Source organism: Gobio gobio, assembly GCF_949357685.1.
Source record: "Gobio gobio genome assembly, chromosome: 3".
Classification (NCBI taxonomy): Eukaryota; Metazoa; Chordata; class Actinopteri; order Cypriniformes; family Gobionidae; genus Gobio; species Gobio gobio.
In genome coordinates, this window is record NC_137099.1 from 62,376,962 (window position 1) to 62,398,234 (window position 21,273).

The window sequence follows — 21,273 nt, forward strand, 5'->3', positions numbered from 1 at the left end:
CCCGAATGCAGAAACACTACTGACTTCGTGACTGGTAGACAGGTGGAGGGTGGCGCTTCAGGCCAAAACACAACATGTCAACATCAACATCAGTTGAGGGCTGCAACTTCACTTTTAAACTGTTGTCAGTGATATAAATATTTGAAATTAACATGATTTCTTAATGTCTAGTGACATAGGGCGATTTTATGATTAATTGAAATACATTTTTTACATACAGTTCCTTTAAATGAACTCTCCTGGGAGTATATGTGAGACCACACTCAAGAGTGTTAAAGTGCTAAAATAAGAGTGTTAAAGTAACACTGAAGCAGTGTTAAAGTTAATGAGATAATTAAGTGATTAATTGAGTGATGATTGGCCATTATTGAAGACACCTGATGTTTACAAGCAGAATCGCCAAATGAGAAAAATAAAACAGTGTTTGCTGTTTGCTTTACTTTTGACTTTTTAATATTATATTTTGTTGGGTGCTGTAACTGAGTTGTAACAGCCAGACAAACAATGATAAAAGCTGATTGCTTGGTGTTGGTTATGTTTTGACATCGTCTTTACTTGACCTGAATCACTAACCTCATTTAGAGCCTAGTCTCTGAGTTGGGTTTATCTTGTTGATTATAACATAAGATCCAGCATTTTCAATATAATTTCTTAAAAGTTGTTCTAATAAAAAAAAAAAAACGCAAATCAAGAATCAGTGTAGGAATCTCAACAATGGTGACAAAGAGCTCGTAAAGCTCATAATGATTGGAGCCAAGGAGGAATTTTAATTGAGGCCTCCCAGAATGCACTGCAATTCTGATGGTCACCACTGTTGAGATTCTCCGGCTGATTCTTGATGTCTGTGAAAATGTTTTTTTTGTTTGTTGTTGTTGTTTTTTGATCAGAACAACTTTTAAGAAAACCTTTGGAATAAGTTGAAAATAGTTTATTTTATCCCTTCAAATCATAAGGCTGGTGTAAATGTAACTCGGATATAAGGCTATAATCAATGATTCAGCTCAATTGATGTTTATGTCAAAACATAACCACCACCTGATCAACTTTGCTTGTCTGGCTGTTAAAGCAACCAAAAAAAAAATCTAATGTGGTAAATGTCAAGGGTCAAGATCCAAACTAAATCAAACACTTATCCCCACAATGGTGACTTAAGAATTGTGGTGTTCTCCTTTGGCGATTCTGCTTGTTATCATCAGGTGTTCGTCACTAATGGCCAAACATCACTCAATTACTTAATTATCTCATTAACTTTAACACTGCTTCAGTGTTACTTTAACACTCTTATTTTAACACTTTAACACTCTTGAGTGTGGTCTTGAGTTTTTGCTGTTTGTAAAAGTGATCTTTCCTGTTTCCGTCTCCAACCAAGATCGTCGGGAATGGATTGAGGTGCGTAACTGGCCTGTTTCCGCGGCCTCTGAGTAAGGCTGAAATTATAGCGTCTTTCTGTTTTTAATACATTCCTTGAATATATGTCTTAATTACAGTAGGCCTATAGATAGTTATGATATTTGTGGCTGTAATCTACAGTGCAACCGCAAAAACAAAAAAACTATTATCTGTAAGGTTTTCGTGTAGTTTAGGGAGCCTCTATTGGCCATCTTGTATTATTCGCATATAGTATTTATATATATCATTTATATGCCTTTTCATTGAAAAAGCTCTGCATTTGTAAAAGTGATCTTTCCTGTTTCCTTCTCAGCTTTAGAAATCTGTTGTGTTTTTGAGACACATGATCTAAATCTGTAGTTTGTTCTTCCAGATTTTAGTGATGACACAAGAGCTCCCACAAAACTGACTGATCATTTATTAGAGTTATGTAGTCTTAAACTCTGCTAGCTTTTCAAAGACAACTTTGAAGAAAAACGATCGATCTGTACTCACACATGACATTGAGATGAACATCAGGAGAGATGTGATGGTGTCCGTGTACAGCACAGCTATATCTGCCTGCATCCTCTCTTCTGACTGACTGCAGCAGGAGTTCATTGTTTCTGTCTCTTCTCTCAGTTAATGGCTGTGAGTTTCTGGACCAGATGAATGTTGCTCTGTCAGTCAGAGTGCAGCTGCTTTTACATGTCAGACGGACTGAATCTCCCTCTGTCACTCTCTCAGGAGACTCCACCTGAAGATCTGAACACAACACACATATTATATCTAGTGCTGCTGTCATACACTGATTATTATTCAACATAATGCACAGAACAAGAGATAAACCTCACCAAACTCACCTGTGACAGTAAGAGTCACTCCTGGAACACCAAGCCATTTCTTATCAGGTTTATCAGTGATGAATCTGAAATAGTACTTGTGTGAATCCTTCAGTGTCACATGACTCAGTCCGACGGTGCAGTTCTGCTGTTTATCTCCCAGATACTGAAGCCTCTGACTGTATTCAGTGTCATTAGACAGATCTGGAAACTCGACACCCTTTATAGACTCTTTGGTCCAGAACACTTTCATGATCTGATGTCCAGTAGGGTATGTATAAGAGCAGCTCATTATCACTGTTGAGTCCTTTAGAGCACAGATGTGTGAAGGACTGTAACTCACACCCCAACCAGCACTAGAAACCCCTGAAACACAGAATTCATCCTGATGAACATGTTTTATCAGTTATTCTGGACCATTGAAAACTTCATATTTTTACTTCTAAACAGCGACTCATGACAGGAAATATAAGCTCATCTTCTCAGAATCTATTGAGTGATGAATGATCTCATTGTGAATTACTTCATGAGCTTTCGTGGCGACCGAGGGGGAAGTTGTAGATGATATGGGAGGAGAAAAGAGAAGCAGAACACAGGACCAATCTCAGTCACTCGTTATCTAATATTAATGATTGGCACCTACACAGGTCGACTACGCCACCCCGGAGAACCGGGGAAATCACGCCCTATGGGCGCACAGGTTTGTTATCTTTTTTTTAAAGAATGGGTGAAGAGATGTAGGTCGTATATAGAAAAAAAGGAATAACAACTGTATTGTATCAATGTTACTTACAATAAACTTCAGCAAAATTTGCTATACCATAACGTGAACCAATCTGTATCCGGCACACCACACAAAAATAAACAAATGACACAAAGTGACCAGCAGCGGAGGTTTCTGGAGGGTGGCCAGCTGTCCAATTAGATGGTCCCCCGTGATACAATACACACGCCCATGCCACACGTGAAGATTGGATACAAGAAAACACACAGCACTAGGTGTAAACACCACACTATGGCAGCTGGACCTCTCTCCAGAACCCCAAAACCCCTAACAAAACTCAAAGAAAACAACAGAAAAAAAACAATCAGCAGGAACCAAAAATATAACAAAGATCCAAATTAAACAAAGTCAAAATGGTCCTGTGAGAGCTTCAATCAGATCCTAATCAGCCCGGACCCCTAACTCACCCCTATGTTGAGAATGGCCGGGAGATGACCTTAACACACACATACACAAGCATTCCTCTTTATTTAGCCTTTAATTAAACTATCCCAGAAATTACAGATATGATGATTTCTTAAGTGTATGCATGCTCCCTATATTGTATATGCTCATGTGATGTAAAAGTCTTCTTAAATGCTCAAAATGGCTCTGTAAAGAAGATACACTGCTTTTATGTGTTTAAACCAAGGCATGTTTGATGTCTAAAGGTTTCTCTTTCTTTGTCTTAGTCAATGGTGCAAAGTATATGATTATGAGATGTACCCAGGGCTTAATTTGAGCCGGAACACGCCGGAACATGTTCCGGCACCTCCGATGTTGGATCCGGCACCTTTTTAATTGAATCCGGCACCTCATATGTCACTATTGAGTGTTTTTCTTCTTTTTCTTCTTGGTTAATTTAATAGTCCAAAAAATAACTGCTTTTGAAAACAATTGATGCAGTGTATTTATTTTATTTTTTTACATTTCGCACCCGTGCAGTGCATGTTCTGGAATTAAAATAAAAATTTCCTTGAATAAGCTACACGCGGCCTTGTTTGTTTTGCAGTCTATTGACGATGCAATGCTCTGCTGATGCGCCATGAGAAAGCCCTGGGGTGCGTTTCCCGAAAGCATCGTTGGCCAACTATGGTCGCAAGTTCCGTCGTTATCAGCATAGTTCAACGATTTGGTGTTTCCCGAAACCATCGTTCCAACGAACGTTCGCAAATTGCATCGCAAACTTGTGTGGTTGGAACGACAGCTCTTGACCTGTGGTTAGAAGTATAGTTCCTTGTTAGTTTGTCGTGTCGACGTCATTGATTTCGCAGCAGCTGGGATGTGTTCTATTCAGAGCTATCGACCCTGTTCTGTAATGGGAACTTGTAATGTGATGCTACTGTAGTACGGGGTTATATGTGGGGACACATGTTATGATGTCAGTTCCGGAGTAAAGAGCAATGTGAAATGGTCTCGTGTTCCTGGCTCGTTATTATAGCTAACATAACATGGTGTCAGAAGAGAACTGAACTTAAATAGAACTCACAGAACGGTGCATGCCGGTGAAATAAGGGGAAGATGGAGAGAGAAGCGCCAGTCCCATCGATGTTAGCGTCACAGCTAACTCTGCCTGGCAAGTTTGATTTTACCAATACAAGTGAATGGCCAAGATGGATGAAGCGTTTCGAGCGCTACAGAATCGCATCTGGTTTGGATAGACAGCCAGAGGAATATCAGGTGAACACTTTCATGTATGCGGCGGGAGATGATGCCGAAGATATACTGTATGTGTTACCATTGACTGATGCTCAGAAAAAATCATACGCGGCCGTCACGGAGGCTTTTAACAAGCACTGTGTTAGCAAGAGGAATATTATCTTCGAACGAGCGCGATTCAACAAGCGGAACCAAGAGCCGGGAGAGAGCGTCGAGTCGTTTATTACAGCTGTTCATTCACTCGCCGAGCAATGTGATTTCGGAGCCTTAAAGGAAGATTTGATAAGGGACCGGATTGTAGTCGGCATTCGCGATGCCAAGTTGTCAGAAAGCTTGCAGTTGGACGCAGATCTGACGCTGGAGAAAGCGATAACGAGAGTGAGGCAAAGTGCAGCAGTGAAAAAACAACAGCCAATACTGCGCGGAGCAGAGCAGCCGACAGGACACGTTGAGGCTATACACAAAAAGGAAAGGAAAACACACAAGCCATTTAAGATTAAAACAGAGAACCAGTCAGTTGGATGTGGTAGATGTGGAAACATTAAAAATCACCCCTGGAAAGACTGCCCAGCTAGAGATGCTGACTGCAGGAGATGCCATCGCAAGGGACATTTTGCAAAAAAATGTAAGTCAGCTAGAGGGGTCCATAACATAACAGAGGGGCATTCAGAGAGTTATGATGAGGGGGATTTTGCTTTTCTTGGAGAAGTGTATAAACAAGGAACTGATGGGTGGAATGAACTGATAGTGCTGAATGGGGAAAACACAATTTTCAAATTGGACACAGGCGTTGCGGTTACAGCAATTCCAAGCAGCAGTTTCTCCACTAAGAAATATGGGGTGTTGCAGCCGCCTGGGAAAGTGCTGTTCGGACCAGGAAATCAAAGGCTGGATGTGAAGGGACGATTTAAAGGGTGTCTAAGCATCAAAAATAAAGCTACAGAACAGGACATTTATGTAGTAGCGGGTCTGTCAAAGCCCTTATTAGGGCTCCCTGCTATTGAAGCCCTCACACTAATTCAGCGCCTCCACACGGTACAAGAACGACAGGAGGACATTATAGCTGAATACCCCTCAGTGTTCTCTGGCTTAGGCAAATTAAAGGAGCCATACAAAATTGAGCTGGAGCCAGCTGCTGTCCCATATGCTCTATCTTCTCCATGCCGTGTGCCCCTGCCAATGAGAGATAAGGTGCAAGCAGAGTTAAAACGCATGGAGGATATGGGAGTGATTTCTAAAGTGACTCAACCCACTCCATGGTGTGCGGGTATGGTGGTAGTGCCCAAGACCCAAGGAAAGATACGGCTGTGTGTGGATTTGACGCACCTAAATAAGTGGGTGCGGAGAGAACGTCACATCCTCCCTGCTGTAGAGCAGACACTCTCGATGCTTGCTGGTGCCAAAGTTTTCACAAAGCTGGACGCTACCTCCGGCTTCTGGCAAATTCCATTGTCCAAGGAAAGCGCACTTTTGACAACATTCATCACCCCATTTGGGAGATATGCCTTTAACCGTCTACCATTCGGGATCTCGTCAGCCCCAGAGCATTTTCAGCGTCGCATGTCGCAGATGCTGGAAGATTGTGAAGGAGTTGTGTGTCATGCAGATGACATATTAGTCTATGGCGAGAATATGCAGCAACACAACGAGAGACTGCATTGTGTCCTTAAGAGACTGAGAGATGAAGGCTTGACTTTAAACGAGAAGTGTGTGTTTGCAGCGGACGACACAATGTTTCTGGGGCTCCGGATTGGGGCAGACGGTGTTGCACCAGATCCAGACAAAGTCAGGGCGATCTTGGAGATGCCTGAACCAACTGGGGTAGATGGAGTGAGGAGAGTGATGGGTATGGCTAATTATCTGGGTAAGTTTTTACCCCACCTTGCATCTTACACCCGTCCAATCAAAGACCTGCTCAGTGAGAAAAATGAATGGTGCTGGGAATCACCACAAAAAGAGGCTTTTCAGAAATTAAAATCAGAACTGAGTTCACAGCGGGTATTGGCACCATACTCACCAAAAGCAGAGACATGTGTTTCTGCTGACGCCTCTTCCTTTGGCTTGGGGGGCGTACTGAACCAAAAGCAGGCAGATGGAACATGGAAACCAGTTGTGTTCATCTCACGGGGTCTGTCGGATGCAGAAAGACATTATGCCCAAATCGAAAAGGAGGCCTTAGCCGCCACGTGGGCATGTGAACGGCTGTCATCTTACCTCCTGGGTCTAAAGTTTAGACTGGAGACGGATCACAAACCACTGCTATCGCTGCTTAGCACCAAAGCACTAGAAGAACTCCCTCCACGAATACTGCGGTTCCGTCTGAGGCTGATGAAGTTTACTTTCGACATAGTGCATGTGCCTGGTAAGCAAATGATAACCGCCGACACGTTGTCAAGAGCTCCAATGAAACACACATTCACAGAAGCGGAGAAGGAGAATGAGAGTGATGTTAAGGTGTTTGTGGATTCGGTAATTCAAGCCCTCCCAGCTACAGAAACAAGGTTGAATACAATAACCAAGAACCAGAAGGCTGATCCTATCTGCGCTAAACTCATCCTATACTGTAAAACGGAGTGGCCTGAAAAACATGTCCTTCCACCAGAACTGGGACCATACTGGCCGGAGAGAGAAAATCTTTCTGTGGTAGGAGAGCTGCTCCTAAGGGGCCAGAGAATTGTGATTCCCCACAGCATGAGGAAAGAAGTCCTCCACAGTATACATGAAGGTCACCAGGGTATAGTAAAGTGTCGTGCAAGGGCTCGTCAGGCCGTCTGGTGGCCAGGACTGTCAGTGCATATCAATCAGCTGGTGGAGAACTGCAGCACATGCTCACAACACAGGGCTGAACACAGAGAGCCGCTGTTAACCACTTCAGTGCCGGAGAGACCATGGCAGCGGGTGGGAACAGACTTATTTTTCTGGGAGAAAAATACATACCTTCTGGTTGTAGACTATTTTTCGCGGTACATCGAAGTAGCTTGCCTGAATGTAGCCACAGCCAATACTGTAATTTCGGCTTTAAAAGAGGTGTTTAGCCGCCATGGAATCCCAGAGACTATAATGTCCGACAATGGGCCACAGTATAGCTGTGCACTCTTTAAGAACTTTGCCAGGGAATATGGGTTTACACACATCACTAGCAGCCCAGGATACCCTCAAGCAAACGGGGAAGCAGAGCGCGCAGTGGCTACTGTGAAAGGACTCTGGAAAGGGGGGGGTGACAAATCAAAAGCTTTGATGACCTACCGGTCAACTCCTCTGGAGAATGGGTATTCTCCAGCACAGCTCTTGATGGGGAGACAACTGCGCTCTACCATTCCACAGCTCCCAACTTTTCTAACCCCTCGTTGGCCAAACATTAAGAGAGTCAGGGAATCGGACAACTGGGCAAAAGAGAGGCAGCAACGCAGGTACAACGTGCGTTACAAGACACGTCCCTTACCAATATTGCAGACTGGACAAAGAGTGTGGCTGGAGAGAGAAAAATCACAAGGGACTGTCATTAGTCAAGCAGAAACACCAAGGTCTTACTTCATACAGACTGATGGTGGTTTGATCAGGAGAAACCGCTTTCACATGCGAGCAGTTCAGGGGCCGTTACCTCAAAATTCCATGGAAACCACTGTCAAATCCCTTAGACAGAGTGATGCTGAGACTCATGTGCATGCTACTAAGGATGGAGACAGGTCCAGAGACACTGACTTGAGTAGAGCACCTTACGTGACCAGCTCTGGTCGAGTGTCACGGCCTCCTGAACGGTTGAATTTGTGAGAGAGAGAAAGAAAAAAAAAGGGAAAAAGTTCACTGTTTGTTTATGTGAATGTAATGAAAGTTAGGTGACCTGTAACTAAATTCAAGTTTGAAGGTTCAGCAAAGTTTTCAACATGTTACTATAAAAAGAGTCCTTACTTAAAAGGGGAAGGTGTTCTGTAATGGGAACTTGTAATGTGATGCTACTGTAGTACGGGGTTATATGTGGGGACACATGTTATGATGTCAGTTCCGGAGTAAAGAGCAATGTGAAATGGTCTCGTGTTCCTGGCTCGTTATTATAGCTAACATAACAGACCCTATAGCCTATTTCTTTCGAAGGTTTCACCATCCACTTTAAGTAATTTGGATGACTTAAAGTCGAGGTGCCTAGGTTTTACACAATTTGCTTTCTTCATTACAAATTATTTGAAACGATATAATAGCGTGACGATTGCAATTATTCTCCCTTCGAAGTGCCCTCCGAAAGAATTATTTATGCTGGTTGGGACGCAGTCTTGGTTTCGTTTGTGCGAAGAAACGAGTGTGCAAGTGAGTAGCTTTGTTAAATTCCCAAAGACAAATTGTCATATAACAATATTTTACAAAAAGGGGTTTACCCTTAAATATTAAATTGTATCTGTACTGTAGCATTACACATACGCAACACATGCAGTGCTTAGTGCTAAGGAAACGTAGGCAGATTCAGATTTATTTTATTCTGACATTTAACAAATGATGACATAAATCAACATAAAGTCTGAAAAGGAATAGGCAGAAGCATTTATTTTTTGGGTGATTTCTGCCCAGGATTTTTTTTTTTATCAGCATTTGTTACACAATTTTTCAGCTTTGAAAATAGCTGTTTTTTTATTCTCCACCTCCTCCAAAAGAACTGTAACTTCATTTTTTGAAAATTGTGGTTTTCGCGTCATTTTCATATAGGTCATATGAACATAGCTGTATGGCAAGGGGACTTAAATAGGTAGGCTAACGATCTTAAGCAAAATATGCAACAGGTGTACACAATAGTATAACAATCACAGTGATCATTGATCAACAGTAAAACCCATCATTTATTTTCATTTTAATTGTGCTGATCTATCAATATTCAATAAGAAATTAATAAATATGAAATTGTGAAATTAATAGTTATAGATTTTTGGGATCAGAGAAGACAAAATTGTGTTTATATATGTTTATATTTTATTGTTCAAAGAATGAATGTTGAGTTGTTAACGTAATTACTCCACATCGTCACTAAGAAAGCGCAGTCGAAAAGAGAAAAGAACCAAATTTACAGCAGGTGGCGATATGTGCTCATAGCAGCAGTCCGCCATTAGATCGAAGAAGAAGAAGAAGAAGAACGTCATAACGACAGCTCCAACCAATGTGGTTCAAACCATGGTTTTGCGACACAGGTACCATGGTTTCGGGAAACAGTAGTGACTAGCTAGTTGATTTCTTTAAAGATGCATCGTACTATGGTAGTTAAACCAGCGAGTTGCATCGTTGTACGGGAAACGCACCCCTGGTCTGTTGTAGAAATACTGATCCATCCAATGCAACAAATATATTTAATGGCTAATGTATGCATAGGCCTATGCTGAGTTTAATTTATTTATGATTAGATGCGCTGCAGTTCATGCGCAATGCAATGAACGCGGCGCACCGGTGCCTCCATGTCACGGTTATTATATTGTCTGTTATATTTGCTTTTTATTCATTAAATTCAAGCAATTAGTTGATGCAACATTTACTAAAATTAATATACAATTTATGCAAAACGAAATTCGTTTCAAAGAAAGGCTTTCTACAAAGCAAAACTTAATGAAAGTGGTAAAAAAATCATGTCACCCGAATTTGCGCATCTTATGATCCTATCTTTTATTATAATTGTTTTTATAGCAAAAATTTTATAAACACATCATATTTATATATAAATAATATATAAATAGTATATAGGCCTATATTTTTTTCATATATGATGATCGTTATCGGTAGTGATATTGTTTATTATTGCAAATATTTTTCATTTGTTTAATAAATCTAATAATTCTGACTGGGCACATCACTATAGTCATAACTTTATTTCTATCTCAAATGATTTTTACGGAGCCCCTAAAGGGACCTTTGCAAAAGATAAAAATATACAGACTATCGCGTGCGCACGAGAAACTTAACGCGTGCGCATGATAAACTTATCTACCTTATAATTTCCTGTTTGCATACAATTTGACACAGGAGAACTACACCTGTGCAAGACGGAATGCACATTTCGATCGTCTCTGTCTCTGTCTCTTTTAATCATTACTTTATTAGCCTAATTGGGTGGGCAGAAAGCTGTGCCATAATCAGAAATAATATATTTTTTTAGCAAAGTAATACTACAACTAAGAAACAAATATTTCTTAGTTTATATTTTGTTTAATATTAAATTTAGTAGGATGTTCGTAGGTTAATGGACTTTAAAGGACAGTAACACAAGCACATCTTTGCTCAGTCAACTTGCAAGGACTCCGACGAGACAAATTTTCTTTTCCTCCCATCACATCAGCGCGGCTCGTGGGCTTCGGCCCCGAGCCCGCGCGGCCCAGCCAAGCCAGTTGTTTCCTTTGAAGATCGACAAGATGATCTTTCCCTTCCAAGACACTCGCTTCTAAACACCTTTAAATCTCCCGCGGACCGACTAAGCTCCGGAAGGACCAAACGGAGAGAGAGCTTCAGCGCACAAACACTCTGAGAAACGCCAACGCACGCATCACAAAACACGAGTCCCTTTAATGTCAGATCTAAGCTACGAGCTCTTATAAGTATCATTGAATGCTTTAATTAATATCATACTTCGGAAAGTTTGTCCTTTGTGGCCAAAAAAAAATTGGGTAGAAGACCTTGTGAGAGTTGATAAGGATTGTACTGCTCGTTCGTTAAACGGAACGGACCAGAGGAATTAATAATCCACTCCTTAGAGATTATTCTGTGATTATTTAATATAGATATATAGTTAATTGCAATAAATTGTTGTTACCCATATATATATATATATATATATATATATTGCATAAATACCTATGTTAGGTATTCCCCTTTTTGGGTGATTTTGGAGATTTATGATTCGATTATAACCTGTTATGATTAATCATAAATCCCTAAATATTAATACTCATAATTCCCTATTGAGCTAAATTTAATTTAATAATATATGTAACCCTAAAACGCTACACAGTATACAATGAAGATGTGGTAAAAGCATAACATGTAGTAGCAACAAAACAGCAGCGCTGTCCCAAACGCATTTCATGCAGGAGATAATCGCTCCAACATCCTCATTTAGGCTGAGCGTCCGTGAAGGAACTGATTCTCCTGCTAAAACAACAGTTGATTAGATCACTTGATTAAAATATTAGTTAAAAAGGATAACTTATACGTACCGAGTGATCGTTACGGAAACGCATAGCTATACAATTACTCACAGCACGAGTCGCCGCAGATCACACGCATTTACAGTAAAAAAACACTAGAATGGATTAAACGAGAGAGTTACCACAACCCCCATATTAAAGCAGCACTAGGTAACTTTTCAACCTTTGTAATATATTTTCAAGACTCTTCTGATGATACATCGACTTACAATAGGTTGAATGACACGTCTGCCATAGCCTGACGGGGTCTGTATCGTTTTTAATCGTACTTTTAAACTTCGGGTTTCGGGTAGTAACCCGAGAACAAAAATAACTACAAAATTTGACCGCTTTACAGCATATACGTCACTTCCACCACCACCCTCACTTCCTTAAATTCGGACGTGCGAGCCCAACTATCATTTGTTTGCCGAATGTTATAGTCATGGCCGAAGCAGCACAGAAAAATAAGAAAGCAAAGGTTTTGTCGGAGGAAAGCAAAAAGAGGAAACGAGAAAGTGATTGGATTAAAGGCAGGACGAGTATCAACATTGGGCCAGCGTTTGCTCGTTGGCGTGAGCTGAAGGAGGAGGGGCTACATTCTTGCAAGTAAATACATAAGACGTACAAAATCATCGTGGCAGAGGGGGCGTGGGCGTTTAGCAAAGTCTGCACGGAGAGAGAGAGTCAGGAGACTGACGGTGAGTAAGTAGGTCAAGTGCATAATGAGAAACACCTGTGTCTATTTGCAGGGATTGGCGCGGAGAGACGGTATATAAGTCAGATGGGAATAGGCCACTGGGAGAGAGACACTGGCTAGGAACTCGTGGCCGTGAGATGGACTGGACAGAGAGAAAAGATTGCGGTGTACAAGTTATTTGAGCCTGAGTTATTGGAAGCCCGGTGTGCGCACGTTTATGTTGTATAAAGAGAATTTGAATAAAAACCACGAGTACCAGTCATGCTGACTCTGCCTTATTCCTCCTTGTAACAACGAACGTTTCACTACAGTGGTGCCGAAACCTGGGAGGAAGAAGAGTGCCGCCGCCAGGATGCAGAGTCAGGATCGCCGTTTGCGGACGTCATCGCATCACTCCCGGGCCTCCACCAGGAACATCATCAGGCGCTCGTGGACATGAGAGAGGATCAGGAACGGCGGTTCCAGATCCTCGTCCACGCCCAGCAGGAGGACCGCGAGGCGTTCCGGAGCTGGATGGGCCGGGAGGTTCGGGCCTAGCCAAAACCATCAGCAGGCCCACCCACGCAGCTGCCTCTCAACTAAATGGCATTCCTGGACCTGTTTGAGAGGACGGCTGAGGCCAGTGGGTGGGACGAGGATCATTGGCCGCTGCGCCTAATCCCTCTCCTAACGGGGAAGGCGCAAATAGCGGCCCAACAACTGCCGGTCCCGAATCTCCTGGTGTACCGAGACTTAAAGAAGGCCATCCTCCAGCGGGTCGGCCTCTCCCCTGAGCAACATCGCCAGCGGTTCTGATCGCTGGACCTGGGGGAGAGTGGCCGGCCCTTTGTACTCGCACAGCAGCTCCGGGACGCGTGCCGCAAATGGCTGATGGCTGAGGGGAGCGACACGGACAAAGTCGTCGATCTGGTGGTGCTGGAACAGTTTATAGCCCGACTGCCCACGAAGACAGTGCAGTGGGTCCAGTGCCACCGTCCGGAGTCGCTGGACTTGGCCATCCAACTGGTACGCAGATGGTGTGCTGCATGTCGGGAATGTCAGCTGGTAAATCCGCCGGCCGCCCCAAAAGCGCCATTGCGCCCCCTTCCTCTCATGCAGGTCCCCTTCGAGAGAATTGGTATGGCCCTCATTGGGCCATTAGAACGATCTGCACGAGGACATCGATTTGCATTAGTCCTGGTGGATTAAGCAACTCGATATCCTGAGGCAGTAGCGCTCCGCACCATTTCAGCGAAGAGTGTGGCGGACGCACTGTTTAGCCTAATCTCCCGAGTGGGAATCCCGAAAGAGATTCTCACTGATCAAGGCACGGCGTTTATGTCACGTACGTTACGCGAGCTATACGAATTATTGGGCATTAAATCGATTCGCACCAGTGTCTATCACCCACAAACAGACGGCTTGGTGGAACGATTTAATCGCTCGTTAAAAACAATGATTCGTTAGTTCGTCCAGGATGACGGCAAAAATTGGGACAAATGGCTAGAACCCCTGCTTTTCGCGGTACGTGAGGTCCCACAAGCCTCCACAGGGTTTTCCCCCTTCGAGCTTCTGTATGGGCGTCAACCACGGGGGGTGCTTGACGTCATGCGAAAGGCTTGGGAGGAGGGACCCTCCGAGAGTAAAAACGAAATTCAGTATGTGTTGGACCTGAGAGCAAAACTCCACACTTTGGGGCGGCTCTCGAGGGAGAATTTGCTACAGGCCCAAGACAGACAGTGCCGCTTATATGACAGGGGAACTAGGATACGAGAATTTACACCGGGAGAGAAGGTACTTTTATTATTGCCCACGTCTAGCTCAAAATTACTCGCCAAGTGGCAAGGACCATTTGAGGTCACACGACGAGTTGGGGATCTCGATTATGAGGTGGTTAGAACGGACAGGAACGGGGCACGTCAAATTTACCACCTTAATCTCCTGAAAAAGTGGAGGGAGGCGGAGTCAGTGATGCTAGCGACGGTGGTGAGTGGAGAGGAGGATCTCGGGCCAGAAGTGAGTACCAAAGTGCAATCCCTTGCTCTGGCCCCAGGGGGAGATCACCTCTCACCCTCGCAGCTCACTGACGTAGCCCAGTTGCAAGCAGAATTTGCAGACGTGTTCTCGCCCCTGCCCGGTTGAACAAACCTCATTCATCACCATATTGAGACAGAGCCGGGTGTTGTGGTGCGCAGCCGGCCGTATCGCTTGCCTGAGCATAAAAAGAAAATAGTTCAGGGGGAATTAGAGGCAATGTTAGACATGGGTGTAATAGAAGAGACTGCATGCTGTATATGCCGCGGCGTATTATAGTAATGACTGGCAGCGGCATATGCAGCACTTGCGAGCGGTGCTGGAATCGCTGAGAGGGGCGGGGCTGACGGCCAACCCGAAAAAGTGTGCAGTTGGGCGAGTGGAAGTCAGGTATCTGGGCTTCCACTTGGGCCATGGACAGGTGCGTCCCCAAATTGATAAGACGGCAGCAGTTGCAACCTGTCCGAGACCCAAGACCAAAAAGGAGGTGAGGCAGTTCCTGGGGCTAGCAGGATATTCTAGAAGGTTTGTACCTAATTATTCGGACCTTACTAGCCCGCTGACTGACCTCACTAAAAAAGAAGCACCAGATACCATCCAGTGGACGGAGCCGTGCCAGCGGGCTTTTTCCCAGGTGAAGGCTGCTTTATGTGGTGGACCGTTATTGCGTTCTCCTGATTTTTCTCTTCCGTTTTTATTGCAGACTGATGCGTCGGACAGGGGGTTGGGCGCAGTCCTGTCCCAGGAGGTGGGGGGTGAGGAGCGGCCGGTGCTGTACGTTAGTCGTAAGCTCTCTAAGAGAGAGACTAAGTACAGCACCATAGAAAAGGAGTGTTTGGCCATTAGGTGGGCCGTCCTCACCCTCAGATATTACCTCCTGGGAAGGGAGTTCACCCTCTGTTCGGACCACGCGCCCCTGCAGTGGCTCCACAGTATGAAGGATACTAACGCCCGTCGGTATCTATCTTTACAGCCTTTTAAGTTCAAGGTGGTCCACAGGCCGGGGGCCCAGATGGTTGTAGCTGACTTCCTCTCCAGAAATGGGGGGGGGGGGGGCTGCAGGCCGGATAGGTCCTCGGCCTGAGTCGAACGGTGGGGGTATGTGGCAGAGGGGGCGTGGTTTAGCAAAGTCTGCACGGAGAGAGAGAGAGTCAGGAGAGTGACGGTGAGTAAGTAGGTCAAGTGCATAATGAGAAACACCTGTGTCTATTTGCAGTGATTGGCGCGGAGAGACGGTATATAAGTCAGATGGGAATAGGCCACTGGGAGAGAGACACTGGCTGGAAACTCGTGGCCGTGAGACGGACTGGACAGAGAGAAAAGATTGCGGTGTACAAGTTATTTGAGCCTGAGTTATTGGAAGCGCGGTGTGCGCACGTTTATGTTGTATAAAGAGAATTTGAATAAAAACCACGAGTACCAGTCACGCTGACCCTGCCTTTTTCCTCCTTGTAACAACGAACGTTTCACTACAATCATATTTTAGGATACCTAACATGTCCGTGATATTTGTTTATTTGTCTTGCCTCAAGCTATAATGCAAATCGATTTTTCAAATTTGCAGATTCATCTCTGGTAGCTTGATATTATAATATTGACGATATATGGTTATTACCTACCACTCAAACATTGAATTGAGTATCATATAGATTCTGTAAAACGGTAACCAATAGACTAGGCTACTATAATGACGCTGGCTTGTAAACGTGAGCATCGCGATAATTTGGCGTTTTAAAAAAAATAAAACCCATGAAATTATATTCATATGACATGCTGAAACATCGGTTCATGCCACTGTACCTGGGATGAAGACATTTCACACGCGACACAAGCAGAACACCTGCATGTGAACTCCTCCTGCAGTGTTCAGGGCTATCATGGTTGTCATGTCAACAAATGCATGTGCGATGCATCCACTGATGTAGAATGACAGAGTTTACGACAGTAGTAGAGGACAATACTGTTTCCCAACTGTAGGGGGACCCCGAGAGCAAAACCTACCTAGTGCTGCTTTAACACTGATAAACAATCGGATTTATCTTACCTGCAAATAACAACAGCCTGCACATCACCGCAGAGCTGCAGTGCAGACCAAACAATTCCACACTGAATGGTGGCGCTCCCTCGCCATGGGGCGGAGCTTACAATGACGCACCCTCAGGTAGCGGATGCACAGTCTTAAATAGACAGGCCTTGAATGCTGATAGGCTGTCACACTAAATACAGGGGAGGAAACTTGCTCACCCTGCTACACTTTGATGGAGGATGTTGCAGAAATAAACACAGAAACACAAGTCACGAACAACAGCTCTATCAAATAATCAAACACACAAGTATTAAGATTAATAAAATAATCAATGATGATTTAAAGACTCAGCTCTCACATCGTCTTCTGAGAAAATTAGCCAAAAATATCCATGATCTGCGATACACTGATGTTTGTCCAATCAAATGCTCTGATGAGTGAGAAAGTCCCTCCCCTAAACCACCAGACACTGACTAGCAAGAAGCAAATTATCAATTCATGTTGAAAACTGTGACGTCACCAAAAACTATTGGATATTTATAAAAAAAAATTAAAAAGCCCATTGACATCTCTCACTCAAACTTCCTGCTTCAAAAGGAAACGCATCAATATAGCACAGAAAACTGCTCATTAATCATCATTATATGATCCAAACAGGCTACAAACTTCAGAAGAAAAGGACAGACTCTTTATAACTAAATTACACAGAAGATGAAATGTGCCAGAGACTCACCGTGAATCATGAGCAGAAAGACCAGAGGAAGAGGAAGAGCCGTTCTGACCCACATCAGTATAAAATACATCTATAATACAGCATTAAACATCACTCATAATCATCACTTGTGCTCCAACAAGTATATGTACTGTATATCACCCTATTCTTTACATTTCTCATGGTAAGACACGTGTGTTATATGAGCAATAATCATCAGTGTTCATTTAAGTTAGAGTGTGTTTGTCTTACCGTGTTGTAGCTCATCAGATCAACAGCAACTGAACGACTGACTGAGTAACACACGCACTTTTAGCTTCACAGTGAAGGACTGTGTGTGGTTAACACTGTTTATCGAAGCTAGTGGCGGAAATATCACTGTCCCTCCCTCAACAAGCGAACAACATCACTGAACTAAACCGAAGATGCGAAGGCTCCTATTGAAACCGTTAGATTTCTTATTATTATTCCGCCATGGGAGTCTATGGCAGCCCATAGAACCGTTTGCAGGAAAGCTAGAAATTTGGCACACAGATAGAGGACTGGCCCAACATTTACCACACCAATTTTGGAGTCTCTAAACCAATCCCTCTATCGCCACCACCTGTCCAAAATTTGACTCATGTTTATGTTAATAACTTTTGAACCTTAAGGGTTTGCATGAAAATTTGACCAGATCATCTTCAGACCATGCTGACAAAAAGTTATGGAATTCAAGATGATTCGTTTAATTGTTTTCGATAAACGCGCAAACAAATTGTAAGTAGGGGTTGCCAAAATACACTTAAGGCTATATCTCCGCAACGCTTTATCATATTCAAACCAAACTTGGTACATGTCATCACAAGCATGACCTGAGGCAACATGCAGCATTTCGGCGCAGCACCATCTACTGGTCCGGAGGTACAAAAAATGGCTATTTTTGGTTATAACTAAAAATGGCTATTTTTGGTTATAACTTCTGAACCGTTTGTCCAAAAATCATAAGTCCAAAGTGGTCTCGTTAGATTCGGGACGGCATGCAGAGTCGTCTGATATCCAATTTTACCATATTGGCTATTTTGGCTGTCGGCCATTTTGAATTATGTAGAGTGCTGTATTTTATGAACTCATGAACGGATTGTTACGAAACTCGGTATGGGTCATCACCACGATACCCTGAAAGAGCCTGAGAAGTTTCAAAACAGTGCCACCTAGTGGATATTTTTTTTTCCCCAAATGCTTCTAATTTTGGTTGTGGTTGACTTATTTTCTTGGGAGTAGCTTTTTTTTTGTCCAACGATACCAGACTTCCCAGGTTTCGGCGTTTGGTTAATGCAGCACGGTAATTTAGCACTTAAAAAACATGAGCTGATATCTTCGAAAACCAGTGGCGGCTGGTGAATAGAGGGCGCTATTGCCATCAAAATTCCAGAAATATACATGTATACAAAAATGATATAAAAGTGAAATAAAAATAAAATAGTTTACTCATACGATGTGCTGGCTGTTAGTAAGAGCCTCAACATTTAATAAAAACTGGCCTTGGATGGGTTAACTATTTTATATGTTCTACAATATGTTTCATGCGCGAGGGACGCCGGACAAATGGATGTCTATCTGAGTCCAAAAATATACAGGCAGAATGTGACCTGAAGCTGGTCTCTAATTGGTTTCTTAAAGATCCTCCTCCGGACGCAGGTCGCTGCATCCCTGGCGAATCAGAATTGGATGCATGTTATTTTATCCAATCTGATTGGTTCTCGTCACCTGTCATTCAACTTTACACTCTTGGCCACTAAAGCGAAAGTGCGCGGGCGACGTCACTCCGACTCTGCTAAAACCATGTTAGGAGGATGATCACTTTCGTAGAGATGGCAGCAGTTAAACCAAATTCTTTCACAAGGCGTTCGTTGGAAGAAAAAAAATGATAAAGAATCCCGAACCAACGCGATTTACAAATCCAGCAGCAGGCCAGTGACAGGACGCAGCTGCACTCGGAGCTTCACGTGCTTGTTATCAGAAACATAGGTGGCTGGCTGGATGTGTTGTTAGCAATGCCCTTTATTGCTTTCCCTGTCTTTTATTTCTAAGTGTCGGTACTGAAGTTTTGTGGACAACAACGGGGGTAAGAGACCTCAAACATCTGACTGAAAAATGCAAACGTCATGACACTACTGAGATAACTGACTTTAATCAGAGAGTCATTGAGAAATTTGCTGGCCAGAAAGAAAGGAGAAAAACGTATGTTCAAGTAGTTAACATGCTAGTCTGTTGTTGCTGTTTTCTTGTTTTTCCCTTCCTCATTCAATTATATGCGGGAAATGAATGTGTAAAATGATAAAAGTGAAGACACTGTTTTCTCTTTAATGCTTGAATTTAGTCAACATGCATTTTGATACTGCGCCCCCCCCCCCCCCCAAAAAAATCACCAGCCGCCACTGTTTCGAAACCGCTAGTCCAATCGAGACGAAACCAGCGTCAGAAGTTCGAAAACATAGGAAAACATAGATAGCTATACGCTAATGCACAAATGACAAAATATTGATAGTAAGGGGTAGTAAAATCGCTATAATAGAACAAATATGAAATTCCCATTGACTACAATGCATTTTTCAGCCTTTTTGCCTAAAATCATCTTAAAATGTGTATAATTGCTCATTGCTGCCGTTTATCTGACACTCCCAGCCATTTTGGCATGTCTTGTCTTCTTATTTGCGCTTGGCCCCGGTATTGCTGCTTGCAGCTATATTTATGCATTTTATTTCTGGAAAAAATCCTCAGATGAAGCAAATATCGTCATTTAAAGAATGAAACATGATGTTAAGAAAGCATGTCACCGCTGTGGAAAGAGTGGTCATCTGGCACTGAAATGCTGGTTCAAAGACAAAGACTGCAGAAACTATGGGGGGAAAAAAGGGCATATTGAACGTGTATGCCATACAAAAAGCAAAATGAGAAAGTAAATTCAGCTAAACCTGTGGAGTTTAAGAAAAGCTATGTCAGGAAAATCCAAAAGAAAAACATTAATCAGGTGGAATATACAGGGAAACAACATGAGGATGAATCCGATGAAAATTAATATTCACATGTAATGTCTGTGTCTTCAAATTCTGATGGCTACTGGGTGATGCCACTGCTAGATGGAAAGTCTGTTCCCATGCAAGTGGACACAGGAGCTGTATCGCTCATGGCGGAGTCAACTTACCAAGAGAAGTGGCCATACCTCTGTCTGGAGGAAGCAAATTTGACCTTGAAAACATACACAGGTGAGCTTGTACATCTTTCAGGAGTCGTGGATATGACTGTAGAGCTAAACAAACAGAAGGTGAACTTACCACTGTACATTGTGAAAGGCAGCAGTCACAGAGCTCTGATGGGCCGATCATGGCTAGAGAAAATAAAGCTAAATTGTCAGGAAGTACATTTAGTGGCAAAAGAGTCTAGCAGCCTACAACACATCCTGAGGAAGCATGCAGAGGTGTTTCAAGAGGAATTGGGAAACATGAAAGACATCACGGTAAAGCTGGCCATTAAGTCTGATAGTAAACCTAAGTGCTTAAAAGCTCGCCCCGCTCCTTACGCGATAAAGCCTAAAGTAGAAACTGAACTAGACCTTCTGGAGGAAAACAGAGTACTGAAGAAAGGGAGTGTTAGCGAGTGGGCAACGGCAATTGTTCCTGTATTGAAGAAGGATGGATCAGTCAGGATTTGTGGCGATTTCAAGGTTACTGTCAACCCTGTGTTAACTGTAGAACAATACCCCTTGCCGCTAATTGAATATCTTTTTGCTGGATTAGCAGGCGGCTGGCCAGAAATTCAACAAGATAGACTGATGTCAAGCTTACTTCCAAATGCAGGTCGACCCTGTTTCCCAAGAGTTGCTGACCATCGTGACACACAAGGGCCTGTACAGATATCAGAGTTGTTTCAGTGTGCCATGGATCAGATTCTGAGTGAATTGAATGGAGTACAGTGTTACAGTGGATTCACAAGGTTGTAGTATATAAACAAATGATTTGCCAAACAAGAACATAAAACTCGAAAGCACAACATCAGA

The 21,273-nt window shown here is 43.1% G+C and overlaps 2 protein-coding genes across 2 annotated transcripts in view; both read right to left on the reverse strand.

Annotated features, from left to right (window-relative positions):
- The window catches only part of LOC307124221 (uncharacterized protein), a gene marked incomplete at its 3' end in the record, with an annotated part of 717,433 nt that extends 710,482 nt beyond the window's left edge, over window positions 1–6,951 (reverse strand). The window contains exon 1 of the mRNA XM_079813270.1: window positions 4,317–6,951. The remainder of the gene's footprint in view (window positions 1–4,316) is intronic.
- The window catches only part of LOC307122995 (B-cell receptor CD22-like), a 59,026-nt gene that overhangs the window by 3,725 nt on the left and 34,028 nt on the right, over window positions 1–21,273 (reverse strand). The window lies entirely within an intron of this gene.